The 7508-nt window shown below is 52.8% G+C and overlaps 1 long non-coding RNA gene across 2 annotated transcripts; it reads left to right on the forward strand.

Annotated features, from left to right (window-relative positions):
- The first annotated feature begins 2645 nt into the window (after positions 1-2645).
- Positions 2646-6666, forward strand: LOC135317362 (uncharacterized). 2 transcript variants are annotated; one of them, XR_010376336.1, is made up of 3 exons: positions 2646-3197; positions 3720-3811; positions 5162-6666. It is a non-coding gene; the product is annotated as an uncharacterized LOC135317362 (long non-coding RNA). The 2 variants fall into 2 exon arrangements; XR_010376335.1 differs by lacking the exon at positions 5162-6666 and having other exon boundaries at positions 3720-3910.
- Positions 6667-7508: the final 842 nt, after the last annotated feature.

Consider the following 7508-nt stretch of genomic DNA (forward strand, 5'->3'; position numbering starts at 1 on the left):
TCTGTGAAACACCTGCAAAGCTGAGGGACTCTGCAAGAGGGGATAGCGCTGTGCAAACGCTGCTGACGCCAGCCGCGATGAGCCGGGGCGGGGATACGCCCCCGAAAGGGGCAGTTCTGCGGGGGTGCGATGCTCTTGAGCAGTCATCGCTTTGGTTGGTAGCCCGAGGGCTAGTGCGGCTACATGGTCAGAAACGAGACTGCAACAGGAATTCGGTTTGTCCTCAGTCGTATCTGTTAACTTGACGGATGTGTTTTCCTGCTGTCAGCACTGCAGAGCCGATGTAATTTCAGAGGAGTAAGCTGATTTCTCTTCTGCTTCTTGCACACTGACAAAATAACATGCAAAGTTGTGATTCCAGCATGACTGGTGATGTATGAAACAAGAAATACTGTAGCTGCAAGTTGAGGTGATTTTGTTTTGACTTTAAACAATGCAAATGACGTGCAAGCGGTTGAAGGAGAGTGACAGAAATAACAGGCTCGTGGTCAGTGAGCAAACTGAATAGCCTGAGCAGGCTGACTAGTCCTCGTCTCTTCTGCATGCAGAGAAAGTAGATTTTAATTCTTCATGAAAGTAAGTTTGGGATTTGCCCACTTAATTTGAAATATAGATTATTTTTTTTTTTCCTCTACTGAAGACGAGCGGATGCTGAGGAGAGGGCCAGGACCCGGGCAGCAGGGGTTAGTGTGGATGAGGACATCGCCCACAGGAACTGAGTGCGATCGCTAGGGCTGCCGAGGGTGCGGTGGCCCAGCAGACGCTGGGGGTACCTAAATGCTGCAGAAGCTCCCTTTTAACAAGGACTCCGCTGTATCTGTTCAAGTTAAACACGTCTGAAGAAACCTCGACGTATTCTTTCTTCCCTCTCACGCAGTTTCAGTGGTTTCTGTGTCAAATCTTAGATAAAGACCTAAACTATGTAGGTGATAGTGGGCTCCTTTATTCCCTGTACAGGCTTATAATGGAAATAAAAGCAATACAAGTTGTCCAGCAGCAGGAGGAGGAGTTTGCCTCCATGTCTCCTATCACTGTCGGGCGTAGCAAGATGGTCCTGGGGATTGAGCGATGACAAAAACACATTGATTCTCGCTCACAAAAACATTGGGGTGAGAATCTCCTTCAACGCCTGGAACAGAAAGGTTTGCTCAACGGTTAAACATACCGCGTGCGCCCGCTCCTTCGCTGAGAGGGTGGTCGGTCACCGGAGCCGGCTCCGAGGGAGGTGCTCCGGGCACCGGGCCTGCCAGAGCTCGGGGAGGGGCTGGACGATGCTCTGAATTAACGGTTCAGCGGTAGCTGTCCTGCGAGGAGCAGGGAGCTGGACTCTCATCCTTAGGGGTCTCTTCCAGCTTGAGGTATTCCACGAGTCTATGTTTTGTTGTCCCTTTAACTTACTTTTTTTGATGCAGCACTAGTAATTTTTAGGCTTTAATCTTGGCACTTAGAAGTGAAGTAACCTTGTCCTTTTGCCTTCTGTTTCCCCCTATCCCCCCCCAGCAAAACCCCAGAAAGCTCTCTTCGCGGAGCATCCCCCTGCCTAGGAGGCAGCAGAGTTGTTCCAAAATAAACGATGCGTGTTGCTGTTACCTTGCCCTTCTCCTGTTCTTCGCGGTTTCAGGTAAACTTACAGAAACAGAACTTCTTGCAGACCTTGCTTCTGGTTTGTGCCGCAGACAGGTTGGCCGTGCTGCGTCCGAGGTACTGCCTTGTCGTAAAGATGCCCCTTTAAAGAAGTAGGAGCTTGATTCCTGCTAAGGTGGACCGTTGGTAAGGCACGGATTGATAGGGCCTGGTTGCAAGTCAGGCTTTTGCCCAGCGAGCAAAACTGTGCCAGAGCTTCTCGCTTGAATTTCAGGTGATCAGGCTTGGGACGGCCGCTGCCCTTCGTGCGGCGGCTGCTTCCTGCTCACGTGTGAACCGAGGCAGCGGTTTATGAAGAAAAATGTATCGAAATAATGTAAATTACTTGATCTTGAGCAGAGGATGCACGAGTGATTTGTGCGATGTTCTTTTAGCCTTGAGATTAAAGGGTTAATTCATATTTCAAATCACTTCTGAAACAACTCCGTGCTGCGGGCCGGTGGGGGCCTGGAGGAAGGGGCACGGTTGGGCGATAGTTCGTTTTTCAGCTGTTCTCTTTTTATCACCCCGCGTTGGTCACGATTAGGTGTCGCAGCCTTGGCCGGGTGGATCTTCACTGGGAGATCTGTCCTTTTTTTCTCCCCCATCAGCTTTAGATGATTGAATCTTGACTTTTAAGGAAATCTCAGTGGGTTCATTTATTCACTTTTCATAGCAGGGGCGGTGAAAATAATGAAACCAGTTGAAATCTAGTCGGTGTTGGTCACCACTGGAACCTGATAAAAAGCCAGTTTGATACCGAGCCAGTATGGAAGGGTCAGGCACCTGCACTGTGCTTGGCCCCGTGATACCAAAATGCTTCAAATAAGCTGGAAATGGAGGTTTTTTGAATTGGTTTTAGGAACGGTGGGTGGAGGACCGGTGGCCTCCTGCCCTGCCGCTGCTGATGCAGATCCAGTCCTGCCGCTGAAACAGCCAGGTTTGCTCGGAAAGTGTCCCCTCCGTTTAAAAACTAATAATTGCACGTGTGAACTCTCTGATTTGGAAAAGGCGAGTTTCGTAATAACAAAAATATATGTTCCTATATATAGGCCTTGCTTTGATATTTGCAAGACTCTTAGATGTGGGATAGAATAATATTTAATCTGTCGGGGAAAAAGGCACAAGCTTGCCAGGCGGATGTGGAATTAGCTGGGAAAGAAAGTTTCGGAATCCGGCTTACTCTCCAAAAACACCCAGATTCCGGACCAAAATTTTTTCTAGCGTAAGTGGAACTGCAGCATCTGGAAAGACGTATTATTTGCTCTCCTAAATGCCAGGCTCTTTCCCCATACGTACTCGCACGGAGAATATGTTCCGTATTTTAAATTATAGTAAAAATAAGTGGTGTACAGCAAAAAAAACCCCAACAACTTGTGAACTCTCTGAAAAGCCATCAAAAACCAGCAAACCCCTGAACTTCCCAAATCCTTCTCTAACATGTACCTACTTGTTTCTGTACAGGGCCATGAGATGCAGTGAGGTCTCGGTGTCATCCACCATTGACTGGCCCTGCGATCAGCCGTTATATCGCTGCGTTGCAGAGACTTTACCCCCATGTGCTGTTGTTAAAGGTACCTTAACCCATGCGAAATACCCGTACGAGTGAAAATGCTGCGTGACAGGCGAGGGAGAAATGAGCCTTGGCCACCAGCATCAGAACAAGGCTCACGGCAGCTGTAGGATTGTTACAGCCTGAGTGAAGCCCTCTTTTATTGCCGAGCGGGTTCTGGGTAGCGAAGGAGGATCACGTGTGGCTTGTCCCTCGGTGACGATGTCAGGAAGAGCATCCTTCCACCCCAGTGAAGGGAGGGCCAAGCAGTAACAAGAGATCAAAAATCAGGCTGAGACGTGGCTGGCTCAGTGACCTCTACCTGGGCTCCTTCAGAGTTTCTTTTTATTACGGAAGAGCTCAATTTGCTGCTCTAAATTTGTGCTGTAAGGTTAAAATTATTCACGTTCAAGTGAAAATAAATGTGTGGGGCAAATGCACACGTGCAACCAAAGCTCAGAGCCAAAGAGGACAGGGTGCTGTGCTCCGCTCCAATCTTTATCACCGAGTAGATATCGTGGACTCATTAACTTTCCTCTTATAGGGACACAAACCAGGAAAGAGAAGTGAGGTTATTTTAAGACTGAACATAACCAAAGGGCTTGGAAATCATTCCCTCTAAGCAAGGAAGACCAGGTGAGTGTCTCTGCTCAGCCTTGTGTAACTTAGTCATCTGTGCTGGCTGGATTTCATCCAGGTTGTTTTTTTCAAAACTGGATTTCATCACCTGACTGTTAGAAAAACGCATCTTCTCTGGGCGGCACGGAAGTCAGCCTTTGGGCTGCTCCGGCAAGGGGGGACCGAGCGCACAGACACTCACCACGTTGCTGCAGTTCGGTGCTAGAGAAACGCTGAGCGTTAAAGCGGCCCTTTAACGTTTTGCTCCCTGCAGAGGATGGGCCGCACCTGGCGTTGCCCTTTCAGCGCACGTGCTCGTTCCTGTAAATAACCTTATTCTGGATTCCTGCGTTAACGTCTTAAGTCTGGCATCATCTACGCTCTGCTTGATTTACGGTGGTTTATTAGAGGCTTCCACTGAACTCCAAGCTCTGGGTATATACAAAATCACAGATAGTTCTTGTTCCCTGGAATTTATGTAGGATTTCCTGAGAAACCTGAAGGTATTGAGAGCCTCGGTAGGCTTGGGAAGGGGAACCTGGTCACCTAGTTCCTGTTCTAACCCCATCTCCCTTGCTGCAATAACCCCAAGTGCCCTGCCGGTCTCTAGAACTGTTCCAAAGGTCAGCAGCTTTTCAGCATTTCTCGCCCAGTTTCCATAGTCAGTTTGTGAAAGCAGGAGATGATATAAGCCTCTGTAATGCTGATTACGCCATTTATGGCAATGAGGAGAAAACCAGTGCATCTAGCTCAAGTTTATAGCTCCAGCCTAAGCGCTACCGGGGGGAGCGGACTCCACAGTCTCACTTATCCTGATTTTACACTGGGTTTTCAGGCTCTTGTTGCTACAGAGCCCAGATTTGTACAAAATTCTTTAATCCTTCTTTTTCTCCCTCGTTTCCGCTCGGGAGGAATCCCCCAGGGAAAGTCATCAGCAGCACGGAAGGGTTGTAACGATCAGTGAAACTGCGCTTGCTGTAGCACCACGCGCTTCTGGGTTGTCCTGGAGCTTAGGGGTGGGGAGGGGAGCAGAGAAGCATGTTGGAGCAGGACAGCGTTCGGCTAACCCCAGCAGCGAACCGCAGCTGTGTGAGGCTCCTCCGTTCCTGTCTTGTCCCTCCTCCGCTCTGGCGAATAGCTGCAAGAGAGTGAATTTCACTCGATTTCAACCCAAATGCTGCTCAGTGAGTTGGCTTTTATCTGCTGGCAGAGGCGTGCTACAGAGCAGCGAAGAGGGCTGTACGCGAAGCGAACTCCATTCCTTCAGGCTGAATAACGTGTCCGTTCTGTTCCGTGAGTCAAGCTGTAAATAGTAATTGGTCTTAAACGAGTTAATGACGGGAACCGTTTACAACTCTGCCCATCCAGAGTCCTCCGCCGGCGCGAATTCACCAGGGAGCAGCACCCCTCTCTCCTGCTGGCACCGCGTGCCGCGGTCACACTGTCCGTGCCTCCGCATCCTGCGCTCCCTCGCTGTCTTATCTCGGGGATCTCAAAGCTTTGCAGTCCCCGTCCACCTTCCGGAGGTTAGTCTCAGCTTTGTTTTTCCAGCTGGAGCAGCTGAGACAGTTGCAGGCGAGACACCGTAAGAACGCGCAACAAGATGATGGCAGCAGGACTCAAAAGAATTCAAAAAGAGAAATAAAAAATCCCGATGTCTGCATCGTTTTTAGCCCCTTCTTCTTTGCTTGTAACTGCATTAAACCTGCTGGCATATATACTTAAGTACTCCTCATAGAGAGATCTCAAAGCACTTTAGAAAAGAAGCTGATATGGATTTGTCCCCATTTTAAAATCGGACTCAAGGCGTAAGCAGGCACAGTGTTCTCCGAGAGTCTCCTGCAGGCCGCTGGCAAAGGCAGGGCCAGTATCTAGGTCTCCTGAGCCCCAGAGTACTGGTCTGTCCCTGAAACCTGGATTTCTTCAGGGGAACGAGGAGGCTTTTTTGTGTTGCACAGCTGTGACTACGAGTCCGCTTCCTCAGCAATGAGTATGACCAGCCCTCAAGGGCCAGCACTTGCTTTGCTCCACAGCATAAGACTTTTCCTTGGGCAACGGCTTGTGGCACGGGGAGGAAGAACAGTAGTAGCATGGGATAGGAGCGCCTGGGGACGTCAAGGATGAGTTAGACTACTTTTCCCCACCTTCCACTTGCAGCTGGATAGGGGAGAGAACCTGCCCGGGGCTTCGGCCCACAGGAGGAAGCAGCGGTGGTGATGCGGCCCTCTGGAAGCCGCCCCGCCTCTGCGTGTCCTGGGCTTGAGACGGTGACGGAGCAGCTGAAGCCTGGAAGGTGGTGGTGTGCTCGCAGGTGACGTACAGCTCTTGCGGCGGGTTCATAAATGCAGTTCTTGGAACTGAACTGAAGGCTTAGCTGCAGGACCGACTCTGCGTACGCTGCATGGTGCGGACTCTGTCACACTGATAACGTCAACTATTCCCAAGGATTCCTAACTCAAGAGTTTTCCCCCGCTGCAGTCAGCTAAGCTTCCCCTCTTCCCCCCGCTCAGAGATGGCCACATTTGAGCAGATCCCGTTTCTGGAGTGTGTCCCTTTCCCAGGAAACCAAAATATATTCAGAGCAAAGAATGATTAACGGAAGCGTATGGACTGCCAGGGCGGAGCCTAGAGCCGAGTTTGCCTCTCCCAGGGCAGCAGCGCTCTTCCCTGCGCCCGCAGGAGCGGACTGGGCTGGGTCGCCAGGTAATTGTCCCTTCTCCCTGTGGCCTTTCTATTTCGTCCCACAATGCAGCCTGATTGTGTTACTAATTGCTCTCTCCTGGTGAGCAAGTTACAGCCCTGCAAGTCACAGAGTCTGCCTTCACCCGGCTTTAATTATTCAGCTACACCTTCCTTCTGCCTTTTTTTTTTCCTCCCAGTTATTAATTTTTCCCTTTTTGACCCCCGGTATTAGGTTTTCCTTATTTTTACACACCCACACCCCCCTGCTCTTGGATCTGCGGCCATGTCCCCCCCTTGGTCAGGCCACACGGGGTGCAGAGGGCGCCCACTGGCCGCCGGGTCCCGTGGGGAAGGACCACGGCAGGACGTGGATGTCGGCACCCGCTGCCGCGGCGGGGTCGCCCCGGTGGGCGCCGCCCAGGGGGAACCGCTAAATACATGAACTGGGGCCGGGCCCGGTGCTCTTCGCGGCGGTGCTCTACAGCATCAGCCCGGGCCGGGGCTCTGTCCTGTCCCCGCCTTACAGCCTTGACTCACGGCTACCGGCACCAAGGCGGGGCCGGCAGCGCCAGTTCCTGCAAGGCGCCGGTTCCGGTGCCGCGGAAGGGCAGCCGCCCCCCGCCTTCCATTTACACGGTGCAGCGTTAAACTCGCGGCAGTTCCGGCGGGGGCGGCAGCGAGGCGGAGGCCGGTTCCCTCTGAGGGAGCCGGTTCCCGTGGGGGCACAGCACGTGGCTCCCCCCGGGCCGGCTCCGGGGGAGCGAGAGGCGCTCCCCCACGACTGCTCCGCCCCCGGGGCCGCCGCCTCCCCGGGCTGGGGGCCGCCGGGACCGGCCGGCGGGGCCGTGACGATGGCGATACCGGTACCGGCGGTCGCCCCCGCCCGGCCGCGGCCCCCACGTGGCCGCCTCCCCCCGCGCGCCGCCGGGGCGCCCTTCCCGGCACCGCCCAATGAACGCGCGCCCCGCCGGAAGCCCCGCCCTCTCCCTTCCTCTCCGTTACCCGCCAATGGTCTCTCCCCGGTGCCCTCCTC

The sequence above is a fragment of the Phalacrocorax carbo genome, chromosome 25 (assembly GCF_963921805.1).
Source record: "Phalacrocorax carbo chromosome 25, bPhaCar2.1, whole genome shotgun sequence".
Lineage (NCBI taxonomy): Eukaryota > Metazoa > Chordata > Aves > Suliformes > Phalacrocoracidae > Phalacrocorax > Phalacrocorax carbo.